The following is a 15,630-nucleotide window of genomic DNA, read 5'->3' on the forward strand; positions in this document are numbered from 1 at the left end:
AGTGTAAAAGAGAAAAATCACAAAATGATACCAGAAGTTTTCCCAGAATTGAAAGATACGAGGCTACAGACTGAAAGTTCTACTGAGTGTTCAACATTGTAGATGAAACAAGTCCTGTCCTTACACATCTCTGAAGGTTCAGGACATCAGGAGCCGAGAGAAACAAATAAACAGAAATAAAAGAGCTGGTTACATGCAAAGATGGAAAATCAGAATTTTGCTGAATTGTTCAAAAGTACCCACTCCAGAAAACCAGAAGCTGATGGCCTAACACTTCCAAAATATCGAGAAACATCTCAAAGCAGAATTCTAGGTGAGTCACATTAGTCAAATGTGAGGGAAGAATATTTTAAAGCACGCAAGGACTTTAAAATGTTACTTCCTGTGTACTAGAAGCCTCAGAGGATATATGCTCCACCAAAATAAGGGTAGTTGAATGAGAAGAAAGAATTCCAGGATGACGGTGCATGGAAGTTCCAGCAGGGCAGGTGAGCGGAAGGCCATACTCATAAACAGAGGATTCTGGGAGAGAGACTGTGATGGTTAAACTGTGTGTGTGTCTGTGTGTCAACTTGGCTAGGCAAAGATCCCTAGATGTTTGGTCAAACACCAGTCTAGATGTGTCTGTGCTGTTATTTTTTAGGTGAGATTAACATTTAAATCAGGAGACTTTGAGGAAAGCAGATTACCCTCCATAACACAGGCGGGCCTCTGTGAAGGTCTCAGGAGAAAAGACAGTGATGTGCCCTGAGGAACAGGGTGTTGTGTCCAGACTCTCTTCAGTTTTGAGCTGCAAAAGCCAACTCCCGGGTCTCCAGCCTGCTGGCCTACCCTGCAGATTTTGATTTGCCAGTCCCCATGATCATGTGATCCAGTTCCTTAAAACAAAATCTCTTTTTGTGTATACATCCACATCTTATTAGTTCTGTTTGGAGAATGCTAACTAATACAGAGCTCTACAGGGAAAATCGAGAAGGAATGCTTTTGCAAGTATGAAAAATATTATTGATCAGTGTGTGGCAGATTCAGTAAAGTAAATTAATTATGGGTACATAGAAAACTAGACAAGTGAAAAAATGGGCAATTATTCAGTCCAGGAAAAACAAAGACATGTACCTCAGCAATGGGAAACATTTCCCAACGTGCTGCAAATGCCTGCCAATGACGAGCCAAAAATATTTGTATAATTATTTGGGGAAAGGGAAATGAACTAGTAATATCTAAAACAGATAAATGAAAAATACAATAGAAACATATCATTCAGAAACAAAGATAAATGTTGAGAGCAACTGACCAGGTCATTGGCCCGCTAACCCAGAGGGACAGTGAAAAACTAGCTGCAAACGTGGGCCTAGCACATTTGCAGTAGAAGCCACTGGCCAGAAGGTGGCAGCCTTGCCTTATCTTTTGCCTGGTTCCTGCAGGTCGAGCCGGAGAGGGGTTAGGGGGCGGAGGGGGTTTGGGGGGCGTGGGGAGTCGGGTGAGGCTGGGAGCGGAAGAGTGTGCATGGCTGTGCAAGCAAGGCCAATTCATTTTTATTACATTGCTGCTGTGATCACAGTGAGCAGTCAACAAATACTTATTTGAACAAGTCAACTCTAAGGCCAATGAATAAGATCTCTCATTTGAATACACCAACACCTTGGCAGGTAGCACAGCCCCCAAGCATTCTACTCTGTTAACCCCGTTCCTGGTCCCTTGCCACAAAAGGGGCTGGAGAAGAACGCAGTGCTGACTGCTCTCAGTTTAAACACGTGTCCATAAATATTAAGGGTGCAGGCCTTTAATTACCCTGTTTTCCCCCAGTGCTTTCTCTCTCACTCCCTCTCCTCTATAACTATTTTATAGTTTGAACTCACTCTACAGAGCTCCCATGCCCCACACTGTGCTAAAGGGCTTGCTTCCCACTCCACTGAGAAAAGGAAGCAGCCAGAATGGAACTGCCTCGATGTCCCCCCAACATCCGCACCCTGGTGGGTGGCACTGCTGATGGTTACTGGAGAGGAAGTGTCCTGGGTCCTGAGGGCGAGCCTGCCTGTGTGCTCCAGGAACCCCCTCTCATCACTACCAGTACAGGGCCCCAGCAATTTTCCACCTTTCCCCGATACCATTCACTTTCCTCTCTCTACTCTGCTGTTCTTGTTAACACAGGAACCTGCTATTATCCATCCCGTCATTATCTATAATTCTCCTTCACCCCAATTACCTGTCATCTGTGGCCTCATCTCTCTCCTTCCTTTTCTGGTGAAATTGCTGAAGTTTTTCATACTCACGGATGCTTGCTGTCTCCAAAGCCTGTCCTGCCATTCTAGGTGAAACCTACTGCTTGCTATCTGATTTCTGCTCGGACCTTCCTTCCAAAGAAGCTCCTCTTGACCTCCACCATCACCTAAATCCAAGAGTCAGCTGTCTGTCCTCATCTTAACCTCAGCTACAGAAAGCACTTGACACAGTTGATGTATCGCTTCTCCTAGAAACACATTTATAACTATCATCTGGCTTTACATCCTCCCTCCTTAGTTCTTTGCTGATTCTACCTTTCCGCTACAATCTCTTTTTCTTAAACTCAGTCCCTGAATTTTTTTCTAAATGCAATCTCCCTCCCTTAGTGAGCTCCTCCAGTGTCATGTCTTTAGATACTACTTAGATACTACAATTCCCAAACATGCACCTCCAGCTCAGACTTCTCCAAGCACCGCACTCTGCCATGTCCACTCAACACCCACCTGGGAACACCGAATGGACAGCTGCAATGATATCCTGACCCACTGCCCCACCCACAGTCTTCCTGATGGCAGCCCCACGCTTCCAGTTTCTTAGGCAAGTGTTTGCAGGTGTTTGCAGGTGTTTTCTAAATTTTATTTTTATTTTTGATTTTAGAGAGAGGGGAAGGAAGGGATGAGGAGAGGGAGAGAAACATCGATGCAAGAGAAACATGACTGGCTCCCTTCTGTATGGGGGACCCAATGTGCAACCCAGGCCTGTGCCCTCACTGGGACCACACCCAGCCAACTGAGGTACAGTGGCTGGGATGCAGACACTTTTGACTCTTTCCTTTCCCTCATATTCCATGTCTAATTCTGCAGGAAATCTTGTAGGCTCCACATTCAAAGTATACCCAGACTCCAGCCACACCTCACCATCTCCACTCCACCACCCTGAGCTAAGCCACCATCATCTCTGCCCGAATTATGGAAATAACCTCCTGACTGGTCTCCCTGCTTTCAGCAGGAACTCACAATTTCATCTCAGTGCAGCAGCCACAGGAATCCTTTTTTTAAAAGCCAGATCATGTAACTCCTCAACTCTCAACTCTCTGAGGGCTCCCCGTTTCAATTAGAATAACAGCCAAAGTCCTTAGAAAGATGTACAAGGCTCTAGACCAACACCAGCTAACAGAAATAAATAGGAGCCATCTGAGACTTAAATTTCCTGGTAGCCATAATTTAAAAAGCGAAAAGAAAAAGGTGAAATAAATTTTGGTTGTATATTTTATTTAATAGAGTACCTCTAAACTACTACCATTTCAATGTGGAATCCATGTGAAAATGGAGAAATTTTATATCCTTGTTTACATTCAAAGTCTTTGAAATGTGTGTCATTTAGTCATGCCACTCATCTCCATTTGGACTAGTCATGTGTCGGGAGCTTGACAGCCACTTGTGGCTGGAGGATGCTGTGCAACAGGAGCCCACATCTGTGATTGGCCTCCTGTCTGAGCACCCCACCCCCTCCTGACTCACAGTCTATTCCATTGGGCAGGCTTTGTGCCCCAGGACCTTTGCACAGCTTGTTCCCTCTGCCCAACCCCGATAACCTCATAGATGCCTTTTTCACCTCCTCCTTTTTGCTTACATGACCATGCCAACTTAAACTGAAACCACCACACTTCTCATTCTGACATTCCCAATGCCTTTTACCTGCTTGAAATCTTCCTCCTGAGCACTTACCACCTCTGAAAGATCATATATTCATTACGTATTCCTCACTTTCTCACCTGAGATGATAAGCTCCACAAGAGCAGGTGCCTATTTTGGTCTGTGATATGTTTCCAGCATTTACCACACTGCCCGGTACATAGTAGTCACTCAGTAAATGTTTCTTGACTGAATGAGTTAATGAGACCAGAAATCTATCTTCCCACTAGGGTGTTCAGGTCAGGACTTGGAGCCAGTGTCTCAAAGAGTGCAACAGCAGTCTTTGGAGTGACTGAAATGGGGGCTATTTCATCTGTTGGCAATCATTGCCATAAAAGGTACGTCTAAGTTCAAGGCTGCAAGCATTTCCTGAGTGTCCACTGTGTGGATGGCTGTGGGGAGCTGTAACGCAGGGATCAGACTAAGGACATGGCTCCATGTGCTCCAGGCAGGTCTGGATTCCTCCAGCAGCTCCGAGCCAAGAGGAGTGACAAGGTGTGTGTGTATGTGTATGTGTGTGTGTGGGGGGGGGAATCAATAGAGACCGAATTAACTAAATTTTATGTAGAAGAAATAATATGGGTTTTGACATCAGATTGTGGGGTTTGAAGTCATATCTACTCTTTGCCTGCTTCTGTTTAATATTTTGCATACACACACACACACACACACATATTTTTAGGCTTGCCCATCCAGAAGAATTTTTCCAGATAATGCATATTAAACTGTCTTGTATGTCAGTTGACATGTAATAGAAAGTAAATAACTTCTTTAGCTTCACTTGGAAAATTTTCCCTAGGTTCCAGGATTTCCAAAAATTTTAAAGTCCGCACCCACCACCACCCATTTAAATTTTCAAGATGTTTCTAAAAATCTGCTCCCTGCACTGTGACTGTCCCCATCTCTTTTCCTGTCCATAACAAAAACCACTGTTCTTCAATGTTACCCACTATCTCATTTCATTTTTGCAAGAGGCTGGGAGGTGTTGGCCAAAATTAGTCTTCTTATTTAGATGAGGAAACTGAGACTCAGAGATGCTAATGAACTTGCCCCAGGCCACACATCTAGCTAAATGGCCAAAGGTAGCCTAGGAGATTCCAAGTGTTTTCTTTCCTTGTTCTGTATTCATTTATTCATTCAGTATCTATTTATTTACTAAAGACTTTATTTATTTATTTTTAGAGAGAGAGGAAGGGAGGGAGAGAGAGGGGGAGAGAAACATCAATGTGTGGTTGCCTCTTGCCTGCCCCTAACACTGGGGACCTGGCCCACAACCCAGGCTTGTGCCCTAACTGGGAATTGAACTGGCGACCATTTGGTTCGCAGGCCTGAGCTCAATCCACTGAGCTACACCAGCCAGGGCTCATTCAGTATTTATTGGTCTCTTATGTGTGCCAGGAGCTCTGCTGGGAATTGACCACACAGCTATGCACAAACTCCTACTCTCTCTTCTTGAGCTTAGTCTCCGGAGTTAGGTTAGGGGGTTTGTAACCAATCTCCCACCTCCTTTCACTAAAACTTTGCTATCCAGACCCCAGTAAGGATCTCTGTAGACACAGTAGGTTTGTTGCTTCTCTAATGACTCTGCAGTATTTCCCAGAACTTGTTACATCATAGATATGCAAATCACCTAGCCATTTCCATTTTTGATTGGATAACAAGACAGAGCTCACTTTTTATTAAGAAATGGCCACATATTGCAGACAGCATCTTTGCAGGGTGGGCTGTAATTTGAAAACCAGGCAACTCTAAAGCCCCCTTTACGTCTCCTTTGCCTTCCGATTTGTTTCCAAATCCCAGTTACAACCTGTGTGTATTCACGAAGGGAAGGGCAGTAATGTGAGTGTACAGAAGAGGTGCAGAGACAGGCATTAGCAGACAATGTTTGCTTGCTTCCTCCTTCCCCTAAAGGGCCTGAACTTCTCCAGTCACCCTGCCCTTCCCAGGCCCAGAGGCTCCTCCTAACCCTGCCAACCTCACAGGGGCAACCACAGGGATCTCATGTATGTTTTAAGGGCTCACCCTTCCTCTTTATTCAGTTTGATTTTACTCACTTGTTCCAGGCAACCTTAACGTATTTTCTAAATTACTTTCATTTTTAAAATAACAAGAAGATTATGAAAGCTTTAAAAAAACTAACTGCAATTTACTCAATTGCAGTTTATATGACATAACAGAATGAACTTCAAGTATTTAAAATGTCTTGATGTTCAGGTATGTCAAATGGGATGAGGTTTACTGATTTCATTCATTTTGCTACTTCACAGGGGAGGGGAGGGATATTAAACCTGTCCTCCTAAATTTCTTAACACTCTGGGGCCTCTCTGATCTGGTTCTAATCACTCTGAATTTTCTATGTCACTCTGCTCTGGAATGCTCTTGATTCATCTTATTTCATGTCCCTGCACAGTGCTGGACCCCTGGATTCATGATTAGCATCCTGTTATTTCAGTCAACCTGTGGCATTATAAATATGCTGTAGACATGTGTAATACTTCCAAATGGTCAATTCCTTGCATTCCTTGCTTCCTATGATCTTGGAAAAACCAGTCTTCTGCCCAGTGCCACTGACTCATCTCAATGTTTGAACCCTCAACTTTGTCATAACCAGTAGCTACATAACTGCTCATAATCCAAGGTCAAGGATTCAGTTTCTCTCACCCTTCCTGGTAGCCCTCTCCAACACTTCTCCCCACTCCACCCCACACCTTCAAACCCAACTTTCCAACAACCCTGCAACCCCATCCGTGCCGCTGACTGCAGCTGGAGAAAAGCACAACCCCACCCCTGAGCAGAGCTCACTTCAAATTGAAGTCTGTAAACCTCAGCAGCTGTCCTCATGCTGTGTGGTGGATCGTTCTGCTCCTGCACTCCTAGTCCGAGCATGCTCTGTATGTCATGCCTTGGCTCTCCCCTCAAATCTTCCACACCTTCTCTCACATCCTCATCCTCATGGTCCTACTTTACTGAGAGAATCTGAGCACTCAGGAGAATTCCCAGATTCCTTTCACCACGTATATCCAATGTATTCGTATCCATAAAGGCTAACTCCTTGCCTGTTACCTGAATTTGGGACCAGCAAACTAGCCTTGTGCTGCAAATCTACCCAAATCTGTGAGCGGTGGGCGGCTCACTTCTGCACCGCCTGCCACTTAAGGAGGGTTTTTTCTTTTTAAATGGGTTGGGCGGCGGGGAATAAAACACACATTTTTTTCTGCAACATGTAAAACTTATATAAAATAAAAATTTTAGTGGGCCTAAATGCAGCGTTATTGGATCACAGCCATGCCCGTCCATTTAGGCATTGTCTATGGTGGTCTTAGCGCCGCAGCAGGATGGTTGTGGCTGAAACCTTCGGGTCTGCTACCAGTCCTTTACAGAAACAGTTCGCTGACCCCTCGTCTACCTGGGCTCCAGTCCTAAATCACTTCATCCATCTCCTCTCCCCTACTCAATCAGGAACATGGCTCTACTCATTCTACCCAATTCTGCACCATCAGCCTTTCCCTGCTGCTCAGTTACTCCTGCTAGTGTACCAGCAGCTGTTTCTCCAATCTCAAGCTAACACTTCTTCCTTGTTCTCTTCCCTCTGTCCCCGCCAGTTACTGCTCTCATTTGCAGCAAAATCCCCCAAGGGTAATCTGCAGTTGAGGGCCACAGTTCTTCCCCAGATTTCTCTGAACCAACCCCCATCCCTCTAGAGAAACTCTTGCATTCACTACCTAAGGCCCCGCCAGGCTAAAAGCATCTGCCAGTTCTCCTCCTTGTCTTACCTGATCCATAGGCTGCATGTGACACTGTGGATCTCTCTCAGTCCATAAGCTCTTTCCTTACTTGTCTTCTGAGACACCACACCCCCTTGATTTTTCTCCTACCTACTGGATGCTTCCTCATAGCCTCTTCTTGTTCCTCTTTTTCTCCTCTTATCACAACAGGGCCCCAGGACCTACTCTCCTATTCCTGCTCTCTCCTTCAGCCCGACAGCATGAAATCCCTTCTCTCGTGATTCCCAGGTTTATACTCCAGCCCAGGCCTCTCTCCTGAGGTCCCTGCCACATTACCCAGCTGCCTCCCTGGCATCACATGTGAGCATCTAATAGACACTGCAGAACCAACCTTCCTGTCCAAACATTGGTCCCAAGCTAAACTCCAGGTTCCTCTCACACCCAACCTATCTGCCCTCTGTCCATGCACCCTTCCTTTCAGGCTGAAGTCCTCATAACCATTCCTGACCACTGTCTTTTCTCTCACATTCTGCCTAGAGCCTGTCCAGAAATTCTGCTGGCTCTGTTCACAATTAGCTAGCAACTGAGCATTTCTCACTGACCTTACCTCACCTCATCTTCTGTCACCTAGAGTACTGCCATTCCCTCCAACAGTTCTCCCCACATCCTCCCTCATCTGATATGTTCTCCACCTAGCAGTCAGAGAAACCCTTTGAAACAGAAATCAGAGCAAAAGCCAAGTCCATTTGTGGTCTACAAGGCTCTCCCTCATCTGGCTTTCTGCTCCCCGACCCCTCACCTCTCTGACCTATCTCCTGTCACTTCCCCCTAGTTCACTCGGTACAACACACACCTGCTGCCTGATTCTGGGACAAGGCAGGCCCATGCCCACTTTGCACTGTCTGTTCCCTCTACCTGGAAGGCTTTTCCCTATATAGGTGCCTGGGTAACCTCTGTCACCTTCAAATCTGAGCTGTCTTTTTTTCATTGTGACCTTGACCCCTGACCCCTCAGCCCTGCTCTGCTGTATGACATTGCCTTATTCGTCTCTAATGTGTCACGCCCACAGTGCAGGTTACTAGAATATTAGCTCCACAGGGCAATATTTTTGTCTGCTTTGTTCACTTCGGTTGTTGAGTTCCAAGTGTTTGAAACTAAAAGTGCTCGATAAATATTTGTTGAAGGAACACGTTGAATATCTACTTGCTAGATGAATTTGCCTTCATTTTTTGTTTTAGTTTTTCACTGACCTTGAGAGTTATGTATTATCTCCATCTTACCTTGTTAAATTAATTGAACAAGGAAGCCAGTAGACAGAAGAGTCTGTAATGCTTTGCGGGCCTGCCCGAGCAAACTGAAGCCCAAGGCCCGTAATGCTTTAAGGTTAAGAAATCAAAACCTAAATATAAACAACCACGAGCATCTAAGTAGGCTTCAAGCTGTAGCCAGGCAACTAATTTACTTCTCGGGCTTAGCACCTTCTCTGTGGGAGTCTCTCGCCTGGCTCCTGCCAACAGATCACACTCCTGACTACTTACCTTGGTGCTCCCTGATTTAGTTTGATTTTTGCTCAAATAAACTCTTCAAATTTTTGACATGCTCCAGTTTACCTTTTAACAACCTGTACCGACACAACCCTTAAAAAGTGTAAGTAACTTATGCAAATCACAGGTTGTTAAGTTAAAAAGTGAAATTGAGGATCTCGGTCTTTTTTCAACCCCACAAATAGTGGGGTTTATTTTTGTTTTTTTGTTTTTTGTTTTTTCCCTACATGGCTGCCCCAGTGCTCCTGTTGGTGAGAAGAGGAGGAATGACGAGTTCACTGGCACCAAAGATGCACTCTTGGAGTTCAGGAGTAAAGCAAACTTCTGTACATCAAAGTGGAACTTCCCAAAATAACCACAAAGAAAGAGGAGTTTCCATTTGTTCGCTCATTTAAAATAACACTATCCCTGGCTGGGTAGTTCAGTTGGTGAAAGCATCGTCCTCACCCGCCAAAGTTGTGGATTGAATCCCAGGTCAGGCCACATACAAGAAGCAACCAATGAGTGCATAAATAAGTGGAACAACAAATCTGTCTTTCTCTCTCCCTCTCTCTTCTTTCCTTCCTCTCTCTAAAAAAATCAATCAATAAATATTTTAAAAACTTAAGTAACATGCACTTAAAATGATTTAAATAGGTACGAATCATTATAAAATACATGAAGGACCCTTGCTGGGTGGCTCAGTTGGTTGGAGCATCGTCCCCCAAAAAGGTTGCAGTTTCCATCCCCGATCAGGGCACGTTCGTCGGTTGGGGATGCAGGGAGCAGCGAATGGGAGACAACCCACTGAGGTTTCTCTCTCACATCGAGGTCTCTCTCCACCCCCAACCCCATCCCTAAAATCAATAAACATATCCTCGGATGAGGACTGGAAAAAGTACATGAAGAAGTAAACATTTAACAAACCACTTACTTTGATCAGATTTAACGGTTTCCTTGATGCAGTTGTGGTTGAACAGAATCGCGATGAACTTGGTGAGGCCCAATTGGAGGTTTTGGGCACCCGAAAGTAATGTAGAATTAAAAAAGAGTGGAGGAAGATGGGGAAGATAGAGGGAAAATGTTACCTAAATAATTTGGACAGATGAAATTCCCTAGACCAGTAGAGGCTGATGATCTCAGAGAGCCTTTCTTTGTTTTGAAAATATCTAAACATTATTTAGCATGCACTGTCTTTTGCCTTCAGGAGAACCAACCACTACCTCCAAATCAAGATTATCTTTACCTCTGAGAGAAAACCGGGAAAAAAAGCTACTACCTCTCATTCCTGGGCTTTTCAACTCAAAACTCAAGCTCCTCCCACTTCCGCAACTGGAAAGCCCTCAGATTTGCATCAGAAGCTTTGGAGGAGGGACATTGGGAACCCCGGTAAATTGAAAACCAAATTGCGCGAAAGGCACACCCCTGCCTCCAATTGTTGGTCTGTCTGCCTTTGGCCCGAAGATTTGTAAAGAGAGGGAAGAGGGAGAGTTTCATGTCACCGTTAATTATCATTTAAAATCCATATTAAAGCTGCAGAATCTCTACAAGTTAATAATTAAACACAAGAAGCATCAATGTCATGATATTTGTGTGATGCATTTTTAAAAATCATATGCCGCAGTTAGCCAAGTAAGCATTGCCATTGCATTAACAATGCAATGTAAAAAAGGGTAGATGGGACATTCTTCTGGGCCTGGAGATCCCTCAGAAGCTTGGTTGTTTTAGACAGAAAGAACCAGAGGCAGCCACATAACCCAAAGCAATGAGAGGGTACGGGCTCAGGGCCATTTAGACTGAATTGCTCTTCCTGCCCAAGATAATTGCATTTAAAGGGCTCCTTGGAATTGTTAAATACAGAAATTCTGAAAAAGAATTTAAGTGCTTTCCAATGTAGGTCCCGGGTTGTTTCCCCAGTTGCCCTATGCAAGAAAATGAGCCTGGAACTCTTACTAACAGTGCCTAACTCGAAACTCGGCCCTGTTCAGGGATCAGCCTTGGAAGAGATGTCGGTGCAGTTCCATCAGCCACCGCGAGGCTCCACCAAAGCAGCAGGAGCCATGATCCTGGGGTGTCGCTCTGTTTTTCAAAACGTGAGTCACTAAAGGCTACAACCACAGCCCTGCTGCTCCGCCTAGTTAAGCGTTCACTAAGTATAGTTAAATATTCATCTGGTAAAATAAATGGGTAGTAATCTAAGAACTAGGTTCTGGCCCACTCTACCTGATGGGAAAGGTAGTAATTGAATCAGATCTTTAGCAAATGTCTTTACGTCAGTCCACAGTGGATCGATAGAATATTTTTGCTAAAATATTCCGTTCAAAGTTGGCTAACCTAAGACAAGTTAGGAAGAGAATTAGATCTAAAATATAACTTTGCTAAGAGTCATGATTATATTTAGTAATCAAATAGATTACTAAATAACTAAAATTATGGCATGGAGCTTGCAGGGTGGAGTGAGCTCTAATGGGTTGTATGGATAAATAACACACTCGCTTAGCTGCATTTATGCTGGACATCAGGTCAGGCAACTAGAATCTTCTTGAGCTTAGGGAGGCTAATTTTTCTCAAACAGGAAACAAAAAGTGCTAACATAAAACAAATTTACACAGCGGTCGACATTGAAACTAAAGACCTGTATTCATCAAAGGACACCAGTAAGAGGGTAAAAGAGAGGCTACAAGAGGAAAAGGTATTCTGTAATACTCAGAAAAAAACAAAACAAAAGACTCACAGCCATAAAAGTGAAGAACTACTACTAATTAGTAAAAGTCAGACAACCTGGATTTTGAAATGGGCAAAAGGCCTGAATCCCTGCTTGCTAAGAGCTATCCACACTACCAGTTAATATGTAAATAGTTGTTCAGCTATTATTCTTTAAGAGAATATATTTGAAAACCACTCAGAATAATGACTATAATGAAAAAGATAGTCAATATCAAGTATTGCCAAGGATATAGAGCAACTAGAACCCATACAGCCCAAGGGATTATATACTGGAAAAATGCCCACCAGGATACACTAACCCTGAATAGATACACCCTACTATCCAGCAATTCCACTCCAAGGTATGCAATAGAAATACTTACATATACTCACCAAAGACAAGAACTATTGTAGCAGCACTATTCACTCTAGTGCCAAACTGGAAATAACCCAAAACTCCATGGATTGTAGAGTAGATAAACAAAGTGTGGTATATTATTTATACAGTGAAGTACTATTTAGCAACAAGAATAAATCAACATGTATGGCAACATGGATGAATCTCACTAGCACAATGTCACAGGAAAGATCTAGGCACATTGGAGTGAATACATATTGTATGAGGTGAAGTTCAAAGGTAGGCACAGCTCATCTATGGTGTTAGAAACTAGGGTGGTGGCAGGAGGGGAGGCCGCCAGCGGTCTGGTTAAGGACTGGATACAGGCTCTAAAATTCTAGTACAGTTTTCTTTCTTGACCTAAGTTTACGTGAGTATGTTTACTTTCAGAAAAAAAATATTGAGCTAATCACTTATTATTTGTGCACTTCTTTCTCCGGGCATCTACACTTTAAGCAAAGTTTATATTTAAAAAGTAGGGTGAGTAAATATTCTTATTCATATGTATTAAAGTGCCTGGGGGAGGGAACACCTTGTTTTAGGGAGTGGGGGCTGAACAATGGAAATAACTGGGAAGGAAATGTTACTTTAATTTTTTCCTTTTTGAGCCATAAGAATGGATTACCCATTCAAACATTAAAAAAATAAACTTTAAAATAAAAATAAAATTTCAGCCCTGGCTGGTGTGGTCAGTGGATTGAGCGCTGGCCTGCAAACCGAGGGGTCACTGGTTCGATTCCCAGAGAGGGCACTTGCCTGGGTTGCAGGCTGGGTCCTCAGTGGGGGGTGCTCCAGAGGCAACCACACATCAATGTTTCTCTCCCTCTTTTTCTCTCTCCCTTCGCCTCTCTAAAAATAAATACAATATTAAAAAAAATTCAGATATGAAATGAAAGTCACATTCTCCTACAAGTCTAATAGTTTGATTTCTTGGTGGTCAGCAAAAAGTTGGTTACAAAAGACAATACTTCATCAACAAATAAGCAACCAGCTATGGAAATGGAAGATGTGCATGGGAATATAAAACAGTTTATTATTTTGCTTTTCAATCAATTTAAAATCTTTAACAAATATACTTTGATCTCATGAAAATGACAGCTTAGCAAAGGACAAGTAAGCAGGCTGTGATCTGCCAACTGTCCTTGTCTGAGGGGGGTCCGGGGAGGGCCAAAGGATGACAAAGGAGACATGGCCCAAGATGGAAACCTGAAAACCATTCTCTGCCAGCTGGAAAAGATGCTGTCAAGGAAGCACTAATTGTTTGCTATTTAACCCTTCCTGAATGTTTTCCCATCAATTCTTAGCCTGGATGCTAGCAGTAAAAATACCTTATCTACTCTTTCCTTTACTTGGATCAATATAGTCAGATTCTTTAACAAAAACCTCCAGGTCACAGCTTGTTGCGTGTCTGGAACAGGCTGTTCTAGTTCAATCAAGGTAATATCAAATGTTTCATTCCCTGCTTCCAGCAGAGAGCACAGGGCCCACAGAAGCGATGAGAGGGCCTCGCAGGAGAGCGATGAAGAGGTGAAGAGTAGGGGGAGCAGGCCGGGGAGGAGGAGCGTGCACAGCAGAGGGAGATGCTGGCAGCTGAGGAGCACAGCGGAGAAAACAGGAAAGAAAAGGAGGAGCAGAATTTATCTTTTTGTTTTTCTCCCTGAGGCTGTGGAAACAGGCCTCCCTCAAGGCGGCCGTGCTTCTCAAGATTATGACCTAGTTTCTAAATATCGCTTGTAACCTTGTACCGGTTGGTGTTTGCAAGGAGTTGTTCTTGGTCTCCAGGCTCCAAGCCCGATCTGCAGAGTATCCTCTCCTCCTCCTCTTTCATTTCCTTCCGTCCTCCCACCCTTTCTTCCTTAGCTCTTGATTTCATCCTTTTTGTTTGTCGGGTTTATTAAAATATGATATACATGCAGTAAAATTCACCTTTCTTTGGTATATTGTTCTATGAATTTTGACAAAGGTATACGGTTATACAACTAACCGACATATAGAACATTCCCACCAAGATAGAGAACTCTTCCATCACCCCGCAGGTTCCCCTGCTTCTTTGCAGTCAGTCCCATTCTTCTGTCCCTGGCCCTGTCAACCACTGGTCAATTTCCTGTCTTTTTCAGGATGTCCTATAAATGGAATCACGGAGTACATAGCCTTTTGAATCTGGCTTCTTTCATTAAGCATAATGCTTTCGTAATTCATCCATTTGTTGCATGTATCAGTAGTTTATTCCTTTTTATTGCTAATTACTATTCCATTGTATGGCTATTGGTTTATCCATTCACCTGTTAATGGGCATTTGGGTTGTTTCCAGTTTGGGGTGAGCATGAATAAGGCTGTTGTAAATATTTGCAAACAGGTTTCCATAAACTCCTTAGTTTGTTATATATATGCAAACATACATAGAAGTCGAGACGCTGAGTGACCCCGTACAGACCTAGTGTTGAAATTCACAACATCACAACTGTGTCATGTCTTCTTCATCTATCCCTTTCTTCTTTTTTGCTAAAATACTTTAAAGAAGATACTTCAATTCATGTCAACTCTCTAAAAGCACAATGGATTTCTAAGGCATCGTATTTTTTATTCAACCACAATGCCACTATCATCTCTGACAAACTCGCTGCTCCTTGGTATTACCTACTGCATAGCCCTTATTCAGACTTTCTTGATTATCTCAAAAGCTCCTTTTGCAGTTGGTTTCTCTGAGTTAAGACTTGCATTACATGGGGTTGTTATGTCTTTTTAGCATTTTCATCTACTGTAGGCCCCTCTCCTTTGACTCCATGTCATTGACTTAGACAAAACAGGTCTGTTTTCCTACAGAATGTTTCCATATTCTGGACTTGTCTCTTTGCCTCCTTGAGGAGCCATTTAACTTTTCCCTCTATATTCTGCACTTCACGTAAGTTTAACTCTGAGGACATAATTAGGTTGTTGGGGTATTAAAAAGTAAACGGAGGCACACTAAAATTTTTTAAGAGTTTATTTCAGCAAAAATTCATTCCAAATTAGTCAGTTTGGATTTTAAATATTCCAAAATCCAGTGCAAATCAGGAAGTGGTTAGGAGCACTTCACCAGCAAGAGTGGGGAGAGGTTTTTAGCAAGAGAAGAAGTAGAAGAGAAGCAAGTAGATTGTTGATTGGCTGCAGTTTAAAGCCTACTTGACTGTGACCAGTTGCCCTTGGAGTTGGGATTTCACAACCTTGAGGCATTTATAGGCTTAGATTTTGGTTTGCTTATGAAGACCCCACAGCGTGAGAGCCACCTCGGTCTAATGGCTTCCTTGTTTCAGTAATTCAGCACGAGCTAGATTCCTTCATAGGTGGAGTGGAGTGATTTGGGTTTCGTGGCGTCAGGAGCC

The 15,630-nt window shown here is 43.4% G+C and overlaps 1 protein-coding gene across 1 annotated transcript in view; it reads right to left on the minus strand.

The window, feature by feature from the left end:
* Window positions 1-10,195, minus strand: part of GCM1 (glial cells missing transcription factor 1) — a 39,409-nt gene extending 29,214 nt beyond the window's left edge. The window contains exon 1 of the mRNA XM_028511051.2: window positions 10,100-10,195. The gene's annotated coding sequence lies outside the window, so the exon portion shown is untranslated. The remainder of the gene's footprint in view (window positions 1-10,099) is intronic.
* Window positions 10,196-15,630: the final 5,435 nt, after the last annotated feature.

The sequence above is a fragment of the Phyllostomus discolor genome, chromosome 4 (genome assembly GCF_004126475.2).
Source record: "Phyllostomus discolor isolate MPI-MPIP mPhyDis1 chromosome 4, mPhyDis1.pri.v3, whole genome shotgun sequence".
NCBI classification, from domain to species: Eukaryota; Metazoa; Chordata; class Mammalia; order Chiroptera; family Phyllostomidae; genus Phyllostomus; species Phyllostomus discolor.